Source organism: Pelodiscus sinensis, chromosome 2 (genome assembly GCF_049634645.1).
Source record: "Pelodiscus sinensis isolate JC-2024 chromosome 2, ASM4963464v1, whole genome shotgun sequence".
NCBI classification, from domain to species: Eukaryota; Metazoa; Chordata; order Testudines; family Trionychidae; genus Pelodiscus; species Pelodiscus sinensis.
In genome coordinates, this window is record NC_134712.1 from 104,162,437 (window position 1) to 104,187,007 (window position 24,571).

General features: G+C 44.2%; 1 protein-coding gene across 13 annotated transcripts in view; it reads right to left on the reverse strand.

Moving 5' to 3' along the window:
• Positions 1–24,571, reverse strand: part of CDKAL1 (CDKAL1 threonylcarbamoyladenosine tRNA methylthiotransferase) — a 572,751-nt gene that overhangs the window by 390,392 nt on the left and 157,788 nt on the right. The gene's annotated exons all lie outside the window — the stretch shown is intronic.

Consider the following 24,571-nt stretch of genomic DNA (forward strand, 5'->3'; position numbering starts at 1 on the left):
CTGGGGGTAGAGCCACTACAGGCCCCTTAGGAACAGAGAGGTAATCCCATGAGAATACTGAGCAACCGTGTAGTAGTGGGTGAAAGGCAGAGATGGCTACCAAGTGGACATTGACCAAGGTCAGACCCTGCCACTTCAGGGATAGCAAGTAGCCCAGGATCTCCTGAAGGGAGGACTCAGCTGGACCCAAACAGAGAAACGAGTTAATTTAGCAGTATAGGTGGATCACGTTAAGGGCTTATGGCTCTCAAGGGGGACCCACTGCATGTCACCCAGACATGCCCGCTCCTGCAGGTTCAATCACGGATGAACCACACCAACAGGTGGAGCGAGCTGAGGCTCAGGTGGAGAAAGCAACGTGGGTCCTTGGAGGGCAGATCTGGCCTCAGAGGCAGCCTCCTGAACACACAGGACACCAGGTTCATCAGTGCCCCAAACCAGTGCTGACAAGGCCAGGCTGACACAAGGATGACCATTGCTTTGTCCCTTTTGACCTTCAGTAGGACCCTGCCGATGAGAGGAAACAGAGGGAAGGCACAAAGCACGCCTTCTGACCACTCGTACAGGAACGCATCTGGAGGAGAGCCTGCACGAGGCCGAATCTGGAACAGAACCGTCTGCACTTTGTGTTGTCTCTTGCGAAGAGATCTACTACGGGACAGACCCAGTCTTGGAGAGGGAGGCACTCACCTCAGGGTGGAGTGTCCACTCATGGTGAGAGGAGACGTCTCTGCTGAGATGATCTGTGATTGTGTTTCGGACTGCTGGGAGGTGACAGGCTTCCAAAACGATGCCATGAAGGAGACAAAACTCCCAAAACCTCATCATGTCCACACAGAGCTCTGGAGACTGGGCCCCACCTTGTCTGTTTATGTAATACTTGGTAGCTGTGTTGTCCACAAGTATAAGCGGGGCTTGACAAATGGCGGCGAAAGCCACTCGCCAGCCCCGCATTGCACATGAGCAAGATCCTCATTGCGCATGCGCGCGCCACTGGTAAATGGGGCATGCGTCTGAAATCTACTTGCCACTGTCGAGTAGATTCTATAGTTTGTCAAGCCCTGAGTATAAGCACCACCCTGCCCTTTAGATGCCTTGCACGCATTCCTGACTGCCCGTAGTTTTTTCATGTTTATGTGGAACACCCTTTCTTGGGGGAACCACATGCCTTGGATGCAAAACGTCCTCATGTGGGCTCTCCAACTGCAGTCTAACGTGTCAGTTACCAGCTCCCTGGAGTGCAGTTGAGGGTGACATGACATGCCTGACAGAACCTGTGTTGAGTTCATCCACCAGGCCAGGGCAGACAGGACATCACTGTCACCACTCACTCGAGGGAATGTCTTGCCAGAGTGTAAACTGAGGCCAACCACAACTGGAGGGGCATCAACCTGAGCCTAGCCTAGGGCACCACATAGATAAAAGCTGTCATATGGCCCAGAATCTGTAAACACACCCTAATAAATGAAAAGAAATCTCTCTTGGTGCCCGCCCATCCAGAGAACAGAGTTCATAGGAGCGGTCCTGGACTCCACTACAGCCAGATCATTGCTCCCCCAGGAGAGACTCGAGACTCTCTCTGCCCTCATTCATCAGCTTACACTTGTCCCCACAAATATAGCCTCCATGGAGAAGGGTGTCTACCAGAGTGCCTTAGCAATTTTGACAACTGCCTCTTGCAGCGGTAATACCACCTTGCCCAGGCCCACTTCACCCAGGACCCCAAACAACAAGTGCAAGGATTCTTGCACCTCCTTGGCTTGTAGGCCAAGCCGTTGGCCACCCTCCTCCTTAGGAGGGCCTGGTGGACCCTCAAGTATTCCTGGGGTACCGCCGGGAAGAAAGACACAATCACCTTGTCTAGCAACGATGAGGAAGAGGCCAAGGCTGGCTGGGCTTCTTCACCCTGAGGGGGCTGGTCATCTGTGCCCACCACCTGTTGAGGGGAGGCAGGCATGCCCATGTCCCCTGGGGGTCCAAGAGGCTCTGGTGGCACCAAAAGGGCCTGGGATGTGCCAGCAACCAAGCGGGTAAGCTGGGGCTAAGACAGGAAGCCCCAGGGAGTCCCAGGGCACCACTGAGACCACAGCATGCCTTGGATCATCAGTGCCTGTGATGCCAAGGACGGCAGTGCCAGCTGTTGAACCATCTGCTGTACCTGGGGGATGGAGGTCACTTCCGACACCATAATGCAGGAATGGATGCTTGCCAGCACTCACCAAGACAAATAGAAGAGGTGGCTTATCCGGTGCTGGGCTCTTGTCACCGACAGAGGCCGTGGTGATCGGAAGCATCTGGAGCATCAGCGGGAACTTTGACGGCCTGATGATCCACTCCTTGAGTCTGGCAAACAGTGCCCAATGGAGGCTCCACGGTGCCAAGACAAGGACTGGGAGAATCGGGATGCACCTCTATGGCTGGTCAGGCTTGGTGCTAGCAAGTACCTACAGAGTGGTGAATGGTGCTGGTGCCGTGGTGAGAGGGTCCCTTCAGCAGTGTGATGAGAAGGGACAGTCGCTATCTCCTTGACACCTCTGGTACAGGGGGCACAGGCCTGCACAGGTCTGCGCACCGACTCCTGAGAAGTGGAAGATCATGTGTCATACTCAGTTCTCTCACATGCAGACCTATGGGAACTTCGTAGCATTGTCTTCTCAGACACCAGAGGAGAGCAGGATTGGACCATGACGGGCAATTGGAACCAAACAGCAGTTTACCCCAGTGCTGGAGCCCCGTGGGTGTCGGGGGCAGTACCGGCATGGCACCTATGTCCTGAGTGGCTGGGAAAGTCTTTGGGTGTGGAGGTAATACAGATTTCCAACACTAACACTGGCAACCCAGACACAGGGCTCGGTAACCTTTCTTCCCCTTATCCTTGTGAGGGGACTTGTCTTTGCCTGGCTTCCTAGGAGGCCTAGCTGGGACGGGAGCAGCAAATGGTGTCCATCATCGATGCCAGAGGTGCACTGCACACCAAAGCACCAGGACCTGACGCCAAGTCCGGCCACTGGTCCAATGGAGCTAGTGCAGACTCCATTAAGAGCACTTTGAGATGAAAGCTATGCTCCTTAATAGTTCTGCAATGGAAAGAGCTGCAAATGTGACACTTGTCCAACATGTCTCCTTCCCCTAGGAAATGTAAACATTCAGCCTGTTGGTCGAATACAGGCTTTGAAGCTGTGGGGAGGGAGTGCGGGGTGGTGGGGGGAGGGGAAGTGGGGCATGCCTGGTCTCCCAAGCAGAGTCTTTCAACAGGTTGAATATCAACATGTACTTCGCTGGGGAACTACACTACAAAGAGAATGCATGCCACATCCTATGCTGGAGCACAGCTGTTCCAAGCACCATTACTGGTGGTAAGAAGGAACTGAGGAGGGAGGGGCAGGAGCAAGCCCTATATGGCACGGCATGGGTGCGCCACTCCAGGGGCTGCTGGGGCCCTGGGCCCTTGGAAGTACTGCTTAGGTGAAAATCTTCTGACAGCAGTGCATGTGGCAGGCACACACACCTATGTTGAATGGACATGAGCAATCACTCGAAGAATATGTGGTTGAGGCAGTTGAGGCACACATCTAAAATCTGATTCATGACAAGTCATTTAAAACAAAGGCTACACTTGACAATTTAACAGCTACTTAAAGCCAGCCTGAAATGCTAAATTGCATCAGTTTTTACAACTATTATTAAGATTGGATTGAACATTTTCAAGCTTGAACTGTTTACCTTTGCCATATTAAATATTTATGTGAATATTAATTGATACAATTCCTTAGGTCAGGCACGATCTTGCTATCTAGTGGAAAACTGAAAATTAAAGATCAAATAGGGCTAAATCCTTTCATTCTTACAAGTATAATTAATTCTAGACACAGCATTGAATGTTAGGCCATTCTTCAAACTTAAAAATACAGGAAGTACTGAACTAACACATCTGCTATAGCCAACTGTACTGAAAACAACAAAGTGGAATTCAAGCCCTCGTTTATAATTAGTAAACTTAATTAGAAGATCTCTCATTTTGAAATAACAATTTAAATACCCCCCAAACAGCCAGAGAAAGGAGGAAATTCAACTTTTTATCAGATTCCTTTGGTCCCAATATCCAATGGGTGGCTCAGATTTATGTCCCACAATATACACTGCTGGATCCATCACACATTCTATGGACACTTATTGCAAGCTGGAGCCATCCTGTCGTGAGTCAGTATTTTCTCTAACAACGTACAGAGTTGTATAGTGATTACTATTATTTTATAGTCTGAGGATAAAGCTCTATTTTCATGACACTTATTTTGAAATGTACTTCTTACTAAGAGAATGTACAATTTACAAAATCACAAACTGTTTCAGAAATACAGGCTTATTTGACCTCAAGAAGCTAGCTCTAGTAGGTTACTTTAGAAGAAGTGATATTACCACAAAAGCGAAAACTAGCATTTATGAAGCTGAAATTTCATGACAGGTCTGGAAATAAAGAAAATAAAAAAAAATTAGGTTGGAAGTCAAATATATTTATTACCCCCCTTTTCTTACTGGGTAACCGTTGGAATTCACCTCAGAATAGAAAAATTAACACTTTTGCTTTTCTTATTTGTAGGTCACCTTTAGGGAATAAATTCATTTGTCTTTTAAATAACATAGGAATTTTCATACCAAATCAGGTCACTGGCCATCTCATGCAAAATCTTGTTTTTAAATTGTGCCTGGCACCAATTGTTTCAGAAGTGACTAAAGATCCCCTATGGACAATTATGCAGTAAGAGTTTGAAATGCCTACTTTTCATCTAGCTAATGTAACAGTGGATGCTCCCATTGGTCATATAAATGTCAATTTATCTTGCAGCAGCAATCACAGGAAAGCTACAGATGTCAATCAGGAATGGATTCACCAACTTGAGAGGGAAACAGTTGCTTCCACTCTATGAAAATACCATACTCTTGTCTTATTCAAAAAATGAATATGAAATGTTGTTCAAATGCTAATTAAGTATATTTCTTAAAAGGGAGCTATACCCAGAAGCATGCTTGTGAAATCAGAAAGGTTTTGTCTTTCTAAAGTAAGAAAGTTTTCTATTTGAAAAACTTGAGCAGAAGCCACTTATGCCCCCATATCCAAGTTAAAATCATTTCTGTTTCTTGTACTTCCTGCAAAAATATCATATACCCTCCTTTTGAAGCTCTGCAACCCTGAAGGATAAAAATCACTATTCACATGACCTAAGTGACTCAAACCTCATGCCTCAAGGAAAGGCAATGAGACCTGTCCTTTGTAACCAGAGTATATATCCCTAGGCAACTCTACATCTGGTGTAAGCTATTGCTAGAAATAGTCCCTATCACCACTGAAGGACTGCATCGAAAAAAGTCTTTTCATTTGGGAAAAAATAAACAAGAATTTCCCATGATACAGTAAATAGTATTTTAATGTTATTTCACAGTTACACATTTTACCAGTTCTTCTTGGAATGTAAATAGAGGAGGAGTAAAGTTAGATGGAATACATTTCATGGTAAGCATATTAGCTTCATATAACTTTGTATTTATAGATCTCTACATAATTGTTTATACTCCAAGAATTTTTGCTTCAAAATGTAATTAAGCACTAATGCCTGCACTAAATTGTCGATCAATCTATTTTCATTAAAAGCCATAACATATTGCACTAGCCATGAAATCCAGCACAAATGTGACAAAGAATGATATATTAAATACTTACTTTATAGTTTTTTAGGAACTGCTTGCTGAAAATATGCACTAAACCCCTACATGGTTATCCTCTTCAAATACTGTTTAATGAGCTCTATTCTGACTAACAAAAGCCTTAAACATTTTTTCTTTAGAAACCTATCTAGCACTAGAACAGCATTAGAAAAGCTTTTATCCTTCAGATACATGAATGCTAATGAAAATAATACTTCATTGAATCTAAAAGTGGCATGAATAAACATCTTTTTTAGATATCCTTTATATTCTTCAATTAAATGAACCTTACCCTTGAACCTTCACTTTAAATGCATTATGACATTTTCTAAAAATGCACTCTTATCTGAAGATGGTTTATAAGACATACATCTGAGCAGACATGTAATTAAGTTCAATTTTCTTTTAAAGGGTAGAATTCTGGAAAACACTCTTCCAAGTCAGGGGGAGGGGAAGGGGAGAGAGAGTACACAATACAGTACTTTAGAGATTAAAAATATTAAGTATAAAAGTCAGCCAAATCCAGAAATTATAATATAAATATTAGACTGTATTCTCCTTTTCCGTGTTGAAAACCTATAAGAATAGCTAGCTTAGGAAATAAACAAAGCTGTCTCGATTATACCCTGTTTATATAACTGTGAACCTGCTCATAAAGGTCATTATTTTTTACTAGGCTCCAGTAAGTTCGCTCCTGAACTAGACATAAATGAAGACAGTCACTACCCTGATACTGTTGTAGTACCAGTGCAGTGGAACCAGCTTTGGTAAAAATCATCAGAACTGGTGCAGGAAGTTGTAATTACACCTTTCCTCTGAATGAATCATCTATAGCTGGTCAGGTAAAGTCACAAAAAGAGAAAAGGCGGTGGCCTTTCTTCAAGTTTCAAGACATGGGAAGGCAATTTTAAAATGAGACAGCAGAGTGGATCTTCTGAATTTGATGGAAAACAAGATAGACATCAAAAGCACAGCTGGCAATTGCTCCATTTTTCTACTCAGGAGCAAGCAGGTCAGGGATACATCCGTTAATTTCTTTCTCCTCTGCTTTTTTTCCTCCCTTCCATTGCATAATGTAATCTTATTGGCTGCAACATCATGTCATTTCTAATTCTTATTTAAAATGTTTTTATATATACAGCTTTGACATTTACTGAAACATTCACTTCCAATAATAGCCCAATAATCCAAGGTGGTGATACACATATACTGTAGACAGCTGAACATTAAGATGGAGAACGGCTGTCCAACCAAAGCTGAATTGGACACTTTATTATTTTTTTAAGTTGCCTATGGAGCTTCTGGTTGCTGTGGTAATGGTGATCTCTGTATCACCCAGCATGCTCAGGTCCTTCATTCGAGACTTCCTCAAAGGACTCAAGAATATAAAGAGTTGTGGGGTACTGCAAAATCCACAGGATGTGGCCACGATGGGTAATAACTAGATTAATATGGGGACTCTGGGGTGATCTAACTATATAAATGAGCATCTTGGTATGGATGGCTGAGAACCACTACAATCACTTGACTTTGACATTTGTACCTACAGGAAACCCCCGACTTGCGACCGCCCGAGTTCCAACCCCCCGCACGTACAACCATTTTTGTAAGTGCGGAAGGGGCCAAAAAACCCCAACTTACATCCTTGGCCCGCATTTACGATGGCGCATGGTGACTATCGTAAATGAGGGTTCAAGTTACGACGCCCCCGACTTGCGACGCTTCCCCAGGAACCAATCGCGTCGCAAGTTGGGGCCACCTGTATACACTGTCTCCAGATTTGTGTTATTTAATAACACATTGGTGCATTTGAAAAAATTTGCAGTACTAAAGTAAACAATTTCTTAACTCAGACTTGAGCACTGGTTTTCAAACTGTGGTGTTCACCCTTTCCAGTGGGGCACAATGAGGTTATCACAGGGCCCTAGGACCTAAGTAGTTAAGAATTAGCCTTTGCCCAGCACAGTGCCACCATCTTGCTGCCAGCCAGCCAGCCCCTACCCCACCAAACCATGCAGGCTCATAAGAATTTATTCCTACCTACCCATCTCTCATACTCCACCTTTCATCAGACGTACTGGGAATCAACATTGCACTGGCAATGCTAATGTTTCCTGAACCCACGGCAATGGCCTTGTGCCCAGACCCTGAAAACACTTGAAAGTGGGCTAAGAAGGGTAAAGTGCAACCACCATGTGACAGACAAATTTGGCCACTTTCAGCAACTGAGTTCTAAACAGGGCATGGAATCTTCCTTTCCACATAGCAGGTCACATGGGGTTTTCTCCCTTCCTCCCCCTAATACAGACCAGGGCAAAATACAGCCCGCCAAGCCATTGGATCGGATCCACTGTGTGAAAGCAGTTGGGAGCCCTAAGCAGGCTCCCCTGCTTGTCCAGCAACCCTGCACACAGCTCAGAAAAATGGCTGTGGGGCCGTTTCTCTTTAAAAACTGAGAAGGGGAAGGCTTCAAGCATAACTCCCACCCCCAGAACAATCCTATTGGCCAGCTTCTGGCCAGAAACTGGGGGTGGCCTGTTTGAATAACAAGCAGCCACAAAGCACTAGCTCCCTTCCCCCCAGCTCAGTTATTCACAGAAGCACATGGCTGGGCAGCCTGTGTAGGCAGGCTGGCTGAGAAACTTTTTAAGCTCTTCAAGCATTTAATTCTATAGACAAGCAGGCAGACTAATTGAGCTACTGGATAGTAAGTCTCCTGGCCAGAACTTGCCTCTGGCACCCCAGCCCCTCTCTTCCCCAGTCCTCTGCCCCCCACTCAACACACCCAAACCCTCTGCCTCCCTCCTGCATCCATATTGTTCCAAAATCCCCTGCCCAGATCACAATCCTCCGAGGTCACAAACAAAACTCCTGCACCCCCGTCCTCTGCCCTAGGTTACAACTGCCTCCTTTACCCAAACACCCTCCCAGGCTCCACTCTCCCACCTGTACCTCAAACCCTTACCCCAAGTTCTCTTCTTTACCCCCATCTCCATCCCAGATCCCACACCTCCTCCATTAGTATCATGGAAGAGTGCGGCCCTCAACCACTTTCCAAAATCTTGGAGTGGCCCCCATCAAAAATTATTGCCAACCCCTGTCCTAATAGCTCAAAACTCAGCACCAAAGTACTTTCTTCCCCTGTGCTGAGTTGATATGAATATAACATGAATATCCAAAGGGCAGCACAGTAAAAACAAGTTTAGGAACCTCTGCCATAAAGAGACCCATTATACTATTACCAAGGCTATGTCTAGACTGCAAGCCTCTTTCAAAAGAGAGCGTCTAGACTGCACGCGGAATTTCAAAAAAGCAAGCTGCTATTTCGAAAGAAAGCACCCAGTGAGTCTGGATGCTCTCTTTCTAAAAAGCCTGTTTGCTTTCAAGAACGCCTTCTTTCGAAAGAGCACTTTCGAAAGAAGGCGTTCTTCCTCGTGGAATTAGGTTTACCACCGTCGAAAGAAAAGCCGCATTCTTTCGATTTAATTTCGAAAGAACGCGGCTGCAGTCTAGACTCAGGTGAAGTTTTTTCGAAAAAAGGCTACTTTTTTCGAAAAAACCCCTGAGTCTGGACACAGCCCAAGTGTGCACAGTTGCACAATAATGCATGCCAAATATCTGAAATAAAAAGCAGATTGCACCACAGGGAAGAGAAGGTCGGTAAACTACAGCCTGTTCAGCATGAAACAGGCAGCTAACTTCAAAAGTGTTCCTATGTTAAACTGAAGATGTTAAGCTATCATGCTATTCGCAAATCTTCATCACGAATTAATCAGTTATTACCACTTCTGGGCCACTAATAACTGATGTGAATATTCATAACTTGATAAAAGCTGTTATCACAGAAATATAGAAAGATTTAGCAACAATGGAGCATGAAAAAACCTAAGTAGCATAAGAGAAGCTCTTATAATGAACAGAATGCATTCCAATTCATGGGGAATAAAATCAGATAGACATAAGTGAAATCATAGCAAGACAGATGCCAGGCTAAGAGGAAGCCAGCAAAGTCTGGCTATGGAGAAAGGCTAGGAAACAATGTATCAAAAAAAATGAGTCTGAGATGAGCAAAAATCATCTTTGAAAAACAGGGAAAGCAGATACCTTTTCACAGAAAAAACACTTATAAAATAGGAGTAAGAGGAATACAGCTATTGATAAAAAGTCAGGAAATATTTTTGTTTTCAGGAACAGGAGCTGGGAAGAAGGTTGTGGTTAAGGGAATATTACCAGGCGCATGACAATATGCTGAAATTGCAGAACCAGACGATCAAGGCCAGCTCTATCCTGGGAAAAGTCTGTAGATTAAACCCTCCTAAAAGTAAAAGTGCCAGAAAAGTGATTTTAACAATAAAATTTATACTGGTTGCCTAAGCAAAATAAGCTATGCTGATAAAGCATTTTTGTACCGTAAGTGCTGCTACACTAGGGTTTTTGCTAACATAGAAATGCCATTAAAGAGAAAATAATCACACACATCAGGCATCAAAAGGTTCTAGTGTACATCTGGATTAGGAACATTAAGAAAAAAAATCCTAACTATCGGGGGGTTAAGCAGTGAAATAAAATGCCCCAAGAAGGCTGTGGAATCTCCATCACCAGAGATCTTAAGAGCAGATTAAACAGACACCTGTCAGGGCTGGTCTGCATAATTAGTCCTGTCATGAATGCAGGGAACTGGATTAGATGACCTCTCAATGTCCCTTTCAGTCCCTAGGATTCTATGACAGAATAGAGGTTTAGTAACTAAATTATACAATACATAGGAGAGTTCAACACAAAGATTTGGTGTATGTTTCCATTAACTCTAAAACAGAACAAAACCCCGAAGCTTCCCTAAGGCAGGCTAGATGAAAACACCCGCACCCCCACACACTTTATGTCCTACTTAAAAAAAAAAAAAAATCAAACAAAAACCTTGAAGCCGTGTTTTTCACAGGCCCCTGTAAAAAATAGTTAACCATATTCTTCTTGCAAGGCTTTACACAGTCTTTCCTGCACTGTGTGTCTTACTAGAATTGTTGCAGTTCTTCTGCTTTCTGAGCCTCGATTCACAGGTATAGTTCAGGTATGGGAAAAGTTTGCCCTTAAGTGCTTATTATATGAATATAAGGTGAAAATGTACCATAAATGTGTTTTTAAGGAGCTTAACTGAAATAACTCTAGGCCAAAAATTATGATCCCTAGTTAGAAGAGTTTCTTTCATTAGATGTGTGTAAAAAGGTTGCACTTAAAATATTTCTACCAGTTTAAAAGTTTTATTTGTTTCTGTTGCTGTCCCCTATTATATGGTTAAATCTTTCAAGCTGACAAATACTTGAAGCATGATGCCCATAAATAATTATAGCAACTATTATTATAGCAATTATTGCAGGAAGCCCTGAAAAATTCAATTCATCATCAGTCAGGGCAAGTAATCTTGTTTTGGATGAGCAAACGCAATATCAATAATTTAAGCCTATCCATTAAAATGTTGACTAGATTTTTGTGTTCAGGCTAGTAAATTCCTGAAACTGTTTTTGCAAGCTGGTTTAGGGCTAAAACACGAAATTGTGCTAAACTGAATATATGAATCTAATTGGAGAACAGTAGCTTGCTAGTACCCCACTAATGAAGAAGAGCTAAGAAACTGATATATATTTTATATTAATTCAAACAAGAATATCCATAACAACTTCAGTGAAACAGCATGATTCCATGTATACCAAAGAGATCTCTTCCAAGTCAGAATATGGAGGTTTTAAAAACAGGACACAGAATTTATAGAACATTACTGTACCAGTCCGAGTCAGCGGGCAGACCTGCTGACTTACTCTACGGGCTAAGCATAATAGGAATTCCTCATTTCTGGGTCAGGATGGGCAACAAAAAGCCAGGTGGTTATACAATTTGGCAGCCACAGCCCTGGGTCAGGGCGGCAGCAAATAAACAAGGAAGTCTATAATCCAGTGGCCACAGTTCTGGGTCAGGGCACCAAACAAACATGTCTATAGTTTGAGCTCAGGCCTGTCTGCAGGCTGAGTTGGGGTCAGCTCTCCTAGTTTCGGCAGAGAGCCAACAAGTGCAGGGGTTTTTCCCCCTACAGGGGGAACCTGCCGCCTCAAGAAGGGGTATGGCGGATGGGGGGGGCGGAGAACGCAGGCCCACCCACTCCACTGCGTCCCAGCCCAGACCCCTAACAGTCTCAGCATGGGCTGCCGCTGGGTAAGTGGGGATCCTGCATGCAATACAGGTCAGGGATGAGTCAGCGGGGTCCAAACACACTGCCCCACCTGACCTGCATTTCATCAGCCTGCACTGGGTCCACTATCCCTGGGGCGTGTCCTAGTTCTCCTTGAGAGCCTAGTTGGTGCACCTGCTGGTTCTCGGAGTCCTCTGTGGATGACGACACTGGCAGGGTGTCCATAGGCTCAGGGTCTGGGTCACCCACTGGCCCCAGCGGCACAGCCCAGTCTCCAGAGCCAGGCATGGCCTCTAGTCGTCTCCTGCCATCCTTGGAGCCTGGCGATGGTCGGGCTAGCAGGGGTGCATCCCCGATGTCAGGCAGCGGTCCCGGGGGCTCAATCTAGTCATTCTTTGAATGGTGCGGCCACTGTGCCTCTCTCTTGGGGAGGCCAGGGAGAACGTCTGGCCTGTTCTCCCGCTGGGCTCTAACTGAGCTCTCTGCCTCTCCCTTTATAGTCCGAGCCCCGCTCTTCTGCTTCTTGGGGGGGGATGACTATGTGGCTCTGGCCCCGCGCACCAAGGGGTATTATGGAGGGCTTCCCCTTCCGGGTCAGTGGGTGGCCATGCTGACTCACTACAACAGACAAGATGGCTGAAAGTTTGGAACAACCAAGACAGTCAGTTAATCATTGGATACTTGCAGTGCAGTTGTGGGGGTAGGATGGACAGAGTGAATCAGAAAGTGATTTTACTGGACTGGAAGATGGCCAAAACTTTGAACACTGAACATTTTAATTGCTCAGAAATGGCTGTAAGTACTATGGCAAAAGCCAAAGACAGGAAGATGTTCTTGGAAGAAATACAAGATTATTCTAAATAGAAGGTCCTAAAAAATATGTATAGTCAAGTTATCCTGGACTTAATGGGAGTAAAATAAATTATATATAATAATCATTTTAATCAGGAAGCAGAATTATGTTAAGAATTAAGGAAGCCACATGCATTTTTTACTTTATTGAAGTTGCAGGTGAGAAAATGCAGTGTTAAATTTTTATAGAAATGATTCAATATATAGGAAAGATAATGCAGGAAGTTAGGAACAAAGACATTAATTTCACGTAAGGTGTAGTAGACGCTTATAAAATGAGGTTTAAGGGTAATTTCGAAGAAAAGTTTTCTTTCAAAATAACCGCATCTAGACAGTGTTTCTTTTTTCGAAATAGGGTATTTCAAAATAGTGCCTGGATGCGATTATGAAAACGAAGCATGGGAAATTCAAATCATTTGCAATTTCATTCGTCTGCATTTGCATTACTCTCTCGAAAGAGGAATGCAGTGTAGACATATCCTCTTATATAGAGATGAGGGCATTTCCATTGATTATCCTTCTTATACCTTCCTGGGAAAAACTGAGCATGGTTAACTGCTCTTTCAAGAGAAATTCTATTTTATTAAGTTCTTAAATCACATCCATCACCATGGTATCTAAAAGATAATAGGAGGACAGACCTGTGACAGTAATGTATCAGTACACCTACTTCTTACCCCCCTTTGATTTGTCTGATTTTTTTTAATTCCTGTCATCCTTGGGGAGGTTCCAAAGAATGATTTTAACCAGTTCAACCACAAACTATGAACCCAACCCTCACTACTGTAAAAACTCATATGCCAAATTAATGTCTAGGTCATAAAAATTGTAAAGAAAATTAGGTTTGACAAATGGAAATAACCAAACCCATAAAAAAGAATTAATGCAAAATATCTAAATGTGAATTTAAAAAAAATCAAATTGAGGATTTTTAAAAGCATGTTTTGAGAAAATAGTTTTAAATTACACCATGTAAATTATTACACAGCTTCCAAACAATCATGTATGTGCAATTAATGTGTTTTTAATTACTTCTAGGATATAAAAGTTTCACTCAAATCAATGTTCTCTGACCAACCAAACTTCTAATCCACTATGAAAACATGACTCAAAACATTATGGAGCAAAATTAACCAACCCTGCTGTTTACCCAATACAGTGCTTCTCAACCAGGAGTACGTGTATCCCCCGGGGGTATGCAGAGGTCTTCCAGGGGGCACATCAACTCATTTACATATTTTGCTAGTTTTAAAATGTGCTACAAAAAATTGCTAATGAAGTCAGTACAAACTAAAATTTCATACAATGACTTCTTTATACTGCTCTATATATCATACACTGAAATGTAAGCATAATATTTACGTTCCAGTTGATTTATTTTATAGTTATATTGTAAAAATGAAAACGCATTTTTTTCAGGACTAGCTGTGCTCTGACACTTTGGTATTTTTGTGTGTGATTTTATAAAGCAAGTAGTTTAAGTGAGGTGACGTGGGGTACACAAAATGAATCAGACTCCTGAAAGGGGCACAATAGTCTGGAAAGATTGAGGTACACTGACCTCAGAATACACCAGACAAATCCTTCAGCAAAACCTAGCTTATTTTATACATTACTTTTTGTATATTAACGAATGTAAAATACAGCTCAATATTACTCATGTTTTTTAGAACACTAATGCTTTAGAGTCACAAGTTACATGTATAGTGGCACAAAGAATTATTGGGAATAATCAATATAGCTAATTCTAATTCTGAGCAAAAGTAACCTTATTGTCTATTTTTCTTCCTTTCAAACCATCATTTTTTGTTACATTGTCCAAAACAAAACAGAAGAAAAATTCCCAGGAGATGAGCATGGAGAGTTGTATTTTGCTTTTCTTAGTACAGTGCAGGAAAAATCCTTGACCTAGTCATTGTCACTGTGATGCTTAAGCATACAATGGGACACAGTGCCATTAAAAAGTATAAAGCTCAAAAGTGCATGAAGCACTGTAAGATGACTTAATGTACTCACACTGTGAAGTGGGACTCTGATGAGCACAGCTACATCTGCTCAAGTCACTACCCAATTCGTACATTACTCTGTCTGCAGTGCTGTTTTAGATTTAAAAGACTTCAGATGTATAAGACTAGGGAAAACATTGGGGGAGGAGGGAGAAGGAATCAGCCCTAAAAATCAGCACCAGTATCACCATCCACATCCTGCCCATGGTTTATTACTTGAAGAGCCAAGAATCATTTTTAACTAGAGCAAACAGTCATTTCTCATTTAACTGTCCTAATTGTAGTTTCGCCAAAATAACCACCTCTATAGCAAGGGTTTTCCTGTTTCTTTTGTTTTTGAAATATTGCAACACTTCAGACAAATTTACAAGGCCTCTGGTAATTTTTACAAGGATATAATAATAAAGCACACTTCCTTGAAGTTTTAAGTCACACACATGTGAGAAAGATGAGTCAGTAAATTTTAAAATACTCTTTAATCAACTTTTAGTGTGTTATCTGTTCCCTCCCTAATGTGGTGAGTTAACAAAAAAGCATCTCTGATAGACAGCAGTCCAGTCTGACCTGGACTCAGCAATTTTCACTGCTATCTTACCTTATTCCCTAATTTTTCATATCACTAGAATTTTTGCAGAAGTTCAAATCAAGATTTCCTATGCATTAGCTTAGGCTTACTTTTTGTTATATCCCAAGAACTCCTGTAACACCATTTCCTGTTTCTCTTACACTTTAGCTCTGCACCCTCCCCTTGCCTCCCTTTCTGGTGTCAAATACAGTAAAGCTCCAATAGTCCGGCATCCAATAGTCTGGCACTCCTGATAGTCCGTCATCAAAATGGCAAGAGCCTAGTGAGTGAGCTTCGGCAAAAAATGAGTCACAATGTAACATCAGCAGCAGCTGAACTGAGCAAAAAGGGTTAAAAAAGGCTTAAAAAAAACTAAAACATTACAAAAGCGACGAGGAGTCCTGTGGCACCTTATAGGCTAACTGAAGTGTAGGAGCATAAGCTTTCGTGGGCAAAGACCCACTTCGTCAGATGCATCTGACGAAGTGGGTCTTTGCCCACGAAAGCTTATGCTCCTACACTTCAGTTAGTCTATAAGGTGCCACAGGACTCCTCGTCGCTTTTGCAGATTCAGACTAACACGGCTACCCCTCTGATACTTAAAACATTACAGTATACTGTATACAGTATGTACAATAAAAAGGGTTAAGAACACTTTATATACAGTAAATAATGTATACAGTATATATATATATATAACTATTTTATAGTACCTCCTGATAGTCCAGCATATCTGATAATCCGGCACCACCTAGGTCCCATAGGTTCCGGATTATCGGAAGTCTACTGTAAATACCTCTTAGTCGCAATATCTCTTGGTCTGTAAACTGAGACTACCAGAATTTGCCTTTTCATGACTTTGATTTCTACTATTTTTCTGGACCCTACACAACCTGAAAGAAAAGGTTGAATGGTTAAAATACTGGACTGGGATTCAAGTAGGCTTCTTCCCAAAAATGCCTCAGACACTCTGTAAGAAAAGTCCATCTTCTGTGTCTCAATTCCCAACCTGTACAACAGAGATGATAATATTACTTTTCTCATTATAACTCTCCAGGGCAAGGACTCTTACCACCTAGTTTTATAAATCTGTAATGATCAGCAGTAATTTTCTATTTATTTCCTCATCACAGATGAAAATATTGAATAACCTCAAGTTTAGTACTGATTTCTGAGAAGCCCCACTATAAAAACTCAAATCTGATGTCCATATGACCATTTTTTGAAATCTGTGAGCTAGCCAGATGCTCGTACATTGAACACATGTGACTGATATTGCATAGTGCTATGTTTTTAATCAGCAAGTTATGCAGCAGAACAAGGGTGGGCAATAATTTTTGACCGGGGGCCATTTCAGAAATTTTTGAAGTGACCCCGGGCTGCACCAGAAGAGGTGGAGCCTCAGGTGGATGGGGCTGGGCCAGGACATTTCCGTGCTTTCCCACCCACAGACCCTGACTGGTCTGGCAATAGGGGAGTGCATGAAGTCTTTGTCCCCGCTCTCCAACAGAGAGCCACCAGCTATTCTGAACAGCTGGCAGTTCCCTCTAGGTGCCCGTGCCGCTGGAGGTGAGAGGAGATTTCACACGTTCACCCCACACCGCTACCCCAGGCCAGTCAGGGTTTGAGGTAGGGGAAAGCACCCAAAGTCTCCTCCTGTCCCTGTCTTGCAAGGAGCACGCGGTGTTTAGAAGTGCCACGGCCCTTGCAGGGCAGGAGGAGACTTTGTGCTGGGGCAGAGGAAACATACAAAGTCTCTTCCCGCCCTGTCCCCTTCCTGCAAAGAGCGTGTGCTCCTTGCAGGACTGGAGCAGGGCGGGAGGAGACCTCACATGTTCCTCCCGCCCCCAAGCCCTGATTGGACCAGGGACAGGGGAAACATGCGAAGTCTCTCTCGCTCCCTGCCCTTGGGCACCCGGCTCTTAGAGTCAACCACTCTTACCATTTAGGATGAGTTTTGAACAAATGGACTCAGACACATGGACGGACATGCAGATAGACACACAAATGCTCTAATTTTTATATATAAACGTATTTGAAGACTTTTCAAGTATTCCCTCTCTCCGCCTTCTCTAAGCTAAACATGCCCAATTCTTTCAACCATTCCTCATAGGTCATTTTTTCTAAACCTCTTGGCACTGTGACATAATCAGGAGTCACTTCATGAGGTCCGCAATGGAAATAAAAAGCTGCGTCGACCACTGGAATGGTTTTGTATGCTCCAGATAAAAAGCAAGGGCATGTCTGTTATATCTAGAGTATGCAGGAACCAATTCATTCCTAGGGATGATAAAATGTGTGTCACTGCTGATTACATAACTGCTGAAAATTTCACTGGTTACATACAGAGAGGGGGGACAGGCAGTTCCCACCTGTCATCCCACTCTGCTGCCGCTGATACAGAGGCAGCAGCATGGAAGGGGGCCCTTTGTGTAACTGTGCACATTAACTGATGAGCTCAAGCAGAAGATGGACATCTGTCTGGATCCTGGGTGGAAGGCAGAGATAAATGTCATGTGTACCTTAATGGCCAAACCAGCCAAACCCTGCTACTTTAAGAAAAGGAGGTAGTTTAGGAGTAGCAGAACCGAGGCCTGTTGGAGGGGCATATGCCTAGCAAGGCACCACATGGAGAACCGCTTCCATTTACCTAGATATTTTGCTCTGGTGGAAGGCTTGCAACTATCCATTAGAACCTCCCTGGCCAAGTCCAAACACTGAAGCTTGAGGTGGTTCAGCCATAGAGCATCCACACTGTGAGCTGGAGTGATGCTACATTCGGGTGGCATAGTTTGAGACCCTGAGCTGGAGGCCCCGGTAGAATACTCCTTACACTCAAACAGGTCCACACATTAGACTCCTTATTTTTGCGGGTGGACCCCAGCTGGTCTCCCCGTGGTTCTCAGCGTCCACCACCAGAGATTCTGGCTAGGAGTGGGTGAAAAGTTGTTCGTAGTATCGCTTTTCCACATCCTTTGCCAAGGGGAACAATGGATGTGGGTTACTGCCACAAGACCTTTGTGGTCCTCTGGAGAGTCTTGATAATAGGAAGGGTGACTCTTTCTGGATCCTCAGGCAAAAGAGCATCGATGATGGGGTCTGTCTCTTCCATCACCTCCTTCCCCTGAAGGTTCAGATTTTTGGCCACACACCAGAGAAGTTCCTGATGGGCACAAGAGTCCATCGAAGGTGGGGACAGGGACATGCCCGTGACTGCCTCTTCCAGCAATGACAACAATAATCCCACAGGGAGTGTGGGGTCTTCGTGAGCCATTAGGAGCCACGCTTCCCCCTCCTACAGCAGGATCTGCTGGGTCATGCAAGCATGGGACCCTTCACTGACCCATCACCTGACCTGGCCTACATTTTCAGCATGGGACAGGGAGCTGTAGTCGAAGCTGCTGCTGACAGTGCTGCACAGACTGATGGGGTCACCAAGGCAGCCCCCTGGAAGATGGGCCTGACCCTTGGCTCTGGTGGTATGCCCATGGAGTCCAGAAGGAACACTGCATCGGCGCCTGCCACTAGGTTGGTCAAGCCAGCACCAGAGCTAGCCGACGAAAAGTCTTGGTGCCAAGAAAGATGCCGGGAAGTGCCTGTGTGGCCAGACAGCCTGCCTCCATATCATCCATCTTATTTGCCTCTCTGAAGCACAGGGCAGAGAAGGAGCAATAATATCAGCATAGTCTATGCTGGCTCATCTGATCCTGAGAAGCTGAAACACAGATATGTGGATAGAGAGCAGCTAAGTCAATAAGCTGGCCTCGAGGCTGCGGCTGGCACCTATGTTGATTCGAACACACAGTCCCAGGAAGAGGAATTTCCCACTGAGAAAACAATGTCCAGTACTTCAAAATTTAATCATCTCAATTCTCTCTTACAAGTGTAAATTAAGTTCACAACTCCCTTGTAAGAACTGGTCTCACAGCAGACAGACCAGCATCAATTGGCATGACAGATAAGAAAGAGAAATACGTGACCCCATGATTATATAAGATGGGCCCAGCACACACTCACTTTGAGTGTCATTCTACCCTCTACCTGCTGGTCGGGTTAGGTGTTTGACCTCCCGAGGTTCTATGGGGACGCCCACCTCGTATTTTTGTCTTTCCTAGGAATTGAGGGACCGGCCCTGGCCTGACATGCTGGAGTCGAGAGGCACAGAAGGGGGTAAAAATGGTACCTGGATGTGGTCCTCTGTCTTAAGTGTACACATAGAAAGAGTAAGCTGTTACTTGGTACCATTATTTCTATTTTTCTATCTTTATCTTCTTTGTAACCATTTTTAAGACCTATATTTTGCTAATAGTTAAGAAATAGAGCAATAGCCATTGTAACCATATGATTTATAAGTTTCCTCAAATAAACCTGTAACTGTTTAAGTTTTAACCTGCCTCCTTCAGTTGCTGTAACAGAACCAAGCACAATTTAAAAGAACTTCAGCCGGTCTAAAGGGACAGTTATAGGAAGAGCTTGGGCGTTTGGATCTGTGTCACTCCCAGGTGACAGGACCCACTGGGGCATCTTTCAGTCTTTCCTCAAGGCTGCCCGCTGCGAAGGAATTATGAAATTCTAGCAGCTGAAATCTAAGATGTAATAAGCTCTTCCTATATAACGGGGCGTCTGTTGGCCTGCTGGCCACCCTCTGCGATGGGACCCCGGTCCTAGCAGTAAAGGCACGGACGTTAAACCTTTTCTCGGAAACATACACACACACACTGCCCTGGCCGTCGGCTGACAGCCTGCAGCAAGAGTGGTTTCTGGAGCTCCAGGACACAAAGGACTCAGCCTCTGAACCCAATGTGTAATTGGACACCAACCACAGGGGAGCAGAAAAAGTGCCAGTGAATGGTGCCACAATGAACTTCCATGTCAGCTTATGGAAGCTGGCTCGCCACAGTGCCTCAGTGCTGGCAGCACAGAAAAGGGGCCTGGTGCCAAGGGGGCATTTCTTTTCCTTACGTACCAGTGAATGGGAACAGTGCCATGCCAAGGAGATCATCTTACATGTTAGGGATCAGTGCCTATAGTCCTGACGTGCCTCCTGTCTCGGTGCCAATGTGTCCTGTACTAAGGCCAGTATGCTACGTACTGATCAAGTGGAAGCTGAGCCATGGGGCCTAAGTGCCGACTCCATTAGCAGCAATTTAAGTCTCTGGTCTCTTGCGAGGGACTTGAAATCCCTACAGATGTTATATGTGTCTTGAAGATGGCCTACTCCAAGACACTGCAAAAATTCAGCATGTAGGTCGCCTGTAGGTATAACCTTCTTGAACTTAACACATTGTTTAAACCCTTGGGGCCACTGCATGCACGCCACACAGGCTTCACAGACAGTGGGAGGGAAACCGCCACAGAAACATTATATGACTATCTGATAACAATTGTATCTGCACAACAAAGCACTCTAGCTATGCACTAGCAAAGAACTACTTGCTATGCAAGAAGTCCGAAGCTCCAAAAACCATAATTGGAGGAAAGAAGGAACTAGAATGGGATTTGAATTGACAGGGGGTAAATATATTCAACACTTTGAGGCATCACACCACAGAGGGCACTACAGCTGACCTGACAGGTACAGGCAGTCCCCGAGTTACGCGGATCCGACTTACGTCAGATCCGCAGTCACGAACGGGGCTTTTCTCGCCCCAGAGGACTGGAGCGGCGGGACACCCAGATGCGCTGCAGTCCCGCCACCCCTGTCCTCCAGGGCGAGAAAAGCTGCTCCCCGTCTCCCTGCTCTGCAGGGAGACCGGGAGCAAAGCCTTGGAGCACGCCCGCAGCGGGACAGCCCGGGCGCGCCTGGGCTGTCCCGCTGCGGGCGTGCTCCATGGCTTTGCTCCCTATCTCCCTGCAGACAAGAGAGACGGGGAGCAAAGCCTTGGAGCACGCCCGCAGCGGGACAGCCCAGGCGCGCCCGGGCTGTCCCGCTGTGGGAGTGCTCCGCGGCTTTGCTCCCTGTCTCTCTGGTCTGCAGGGAGACCGGGAGCAAAGCCTTGGAGCACACCCACAGCGGGACAGCCCGGGTGCGCCTGGGCTGTCCCGCTGCAGGCGTGCTCCAAAGCTTTGCTCCCCGTCTCCCTGGTCAGCAGACCAGGGAGACGGAGCAAAGCCGTGGAGGACGCACCCGCGTCTCCCTGGTCTGCTGGGGGGGGGGGTGCAGCTAGTGCCCCCCTTTCCTCCCAGCAGGCCAGGCTTTTCTTGCCTACGCCTGAGGTAGAGCAGCTGGGGCGCTGCCGGGTTGGTCCCGCAGCGCCGCTCCCCGGCGCTACTGTACCAACCCGGCAGCACCCCAGCTGCTCTGCCCCAGGCGTCCCCAAGTCAGCCACTGCTGAAACTGACCAGCGCTGACTACAGGAAGCCCGAGGCAGAATTGCTCTGCCCCGGGCTTCCTGGAATCAGCCGCTGATCAGTTTCAGCAGCAGCTGACTTGGGGATGCCTGGGGTTCTTAAGTTGAATCCGTATGTAAGTCAGAACTGGTGTCCAGATTCAGCCGCTGTTGAAACTGATCAGTTTCAGCAGCAACTGACGCCAGTTCCGACTTACATACAGATTCAACTTAAGAACAAACCTACAGTCCCTATCTTGTACGTAACCCGGGGACTGCCTGTACCGCTACAGAAAAGTCTTCCAACAAACAAGCACATGGCGCAGCCCCACACATTGGAATGAACATTACATATCACTCAAAGAACCATCTATGTTTTGTTTGATAATTCAGATATAAGGAATACAAAAGAAAGTTCTTAAACATTTACCATTTATGAATTAATGGGAGTGTAGATGGACTGCACTCTTGACAGTTTTCAGATAAATCTCTACTCTTCTTAATCTAATATATAAAGGAGAATGTTTGTAAGTTTGTGTGCTAATAACTTGGACACTATAAGAGCTACCGCAACCAAACTTTGCATGGGATAACCTTTCATCCAGGAGAAGGTTTTAAGGTATTTTTGGACCCAATTGGGCCCGAGCTCAAACTGTAAAAACCAAGAAGTAACCCGCCACGTTGCAGGGGCTGCCCTGCCCACCCTAGGTCCCGTGCCCGCCACCTGCGGTCTTCAGTGCCATCCGGGACTCGCCCCCTCCCGCCCGCGAGGTTACATAAGTGACCCTCTCCCTCCCCGCCCCCCCGCGCTGGCACACAGTGCCCTGACCCCAACGTGCACAACGGCTTGGACACCCTCCCTGCCCCCTGCCTCACCTGCAGCCCCAGGCACGAGCTGGGGCACCCCTCCCTCATGTAACCTCCCCTCACGCTCCACCCCCTTCTAGGGATGACACAGACCTATATTTTAATCCCTATAGAAATCAGTGCAACTTTTCTACCTTTCAAAAAAAGATAGTGGACTACTATTTTTCTACATTTTGTCCCTCCGGTTTCCCGAGCAACGCCGGGTAACTCCAGCTAGTTATACATAATAGGCAAGAAAATGTTTCAGTTAACACACTGCCTAAGCACCTGATAACCAGTTAACCGTTGTTCTTGCTGCCAATTTTAAAATAAGGGGAATAACAACAACAAAACTTTTTCTTCCAGGATATGTTCATATTAGTTATCAAATCAAGTTTAGAACATTCCTCTTCTCATACCTAAAACTGCATCACTGTCCATTCCACCTCTCATTACCTGTGATAGCAGCTCTGCTGAGAGGGACCTAAATCATTAAGTAAAAACTGGATTATTCCCAGATTTAGCAGAATTTGAATTATCACCAAGAGTATCATCAAGAGTTATATTACCAAGATTTTAACTATAGACTGAAGGACACTGCCGTGTTTAAGGCAAAAATATTGCGCCCACATTGTCTTATATTTCAGGTGTGTATTTTCTACTCCAAAAGATTTCTACTGGAAATCTTTTTTCATTCCTATAGCAAGTTTACTGGGAGACACATATGTACTATGAACCAATATTTCACAGATTGTTTGTTGTAAATTTTACATCAAGTCATATAACTTACAACTCCACCCCTCTCCTCCCTTTCTCCCAAGCCCTCAACACATAATATATATTGATTGAATTAAAAGAAAAATGCAAAATGGGTAGATTTTAGGCTTACCAACTTTGAAATTGCTTCCATTTTCACCATAACTAGTATTATTAGTGGCACAAAATGTGCCCAAATGTGAATCCTGATGTTAAATTGGCAGACACCCAAGGGTTATATCTCATTTGTTAAAAGTGATACTATACAATGCCGTAAGTTATCTTTGGTCCACAGGCCACAATCTGGTCAATTCTGATTTAATTAATTAATTGAAGTTGGTAATTTCCCCCAATCATCAATTACCCTGCCAAAATCATCGCAACAAGTACAAGAGGCAGGTGCTGGATTATAGTTAGTAATCACAATACCAAACAGTATCAGAGTCCTTTTTACTTTATTTTAATTATTTAGATAAGAAAAGAAGATTAACTCAGATAAAGTTAAAATGTTCAGATGTTATATCAACATGGTAAAAATGTTTTGTCATTATTCAAAAAGTGACTGTAAAAAAGGGGCTGTTTTCTCCATTCAACACCCAACATCCAAATGTTCTATCATTCTGTACTGGATTAATAGTTTTCAGCTCACTCAGGTGGCTCCAAATACACATGACAAATTAAAAAGAACTAAAACATGTAACCACTTGCCAGACTGTCACTAGAACAAAAGTACAGCAGGTGGCCATCCACTGCTCTAAATTAAATCATATACTGCTCAGAACATTATACCAATCACTGAGTAATGTTTTTGTTTAATGTTACTCCCCATCTCCAATTTTCAAAATGAAAAGAAAATTGTTTTCAGTGACAGATGAACTAAACGAAACAACAATGATCTGAATAGTTTTATTCAGTAAAGAAAAAATGCCTTTGCCCCTTATCTTCTTCCTGCTTTCTTTTTCTCCTTCAATATTTATTAAGGAAACCAGTGTTTATCTGGATGAAATCCTTGTGAGCAATGAAACACCAGGTGGTATACTGTGGTAATTTTTCTAGCAACAGATGGCACAAACTTTCATCTTTATAACATAGGACTATTACTAGCAAGACAGTCTTTCGGGTAATTCTTTATATATTAACCACCAATTCTTAGTAAAATCATGACAATCTCTCATCTGAGGCAACACTTCACCTAGCAAACATAGAAGTAGAGAGCTGCAGGATTTCTGGATTATTATTTTTTTTAATTTTTTTTTCCATTTCTTTTTATAAAATGCAATTTTTGCAGCAGAAACTGAGGCTAGGTCTATCTACACTGCAATGATAAATCAGAAAA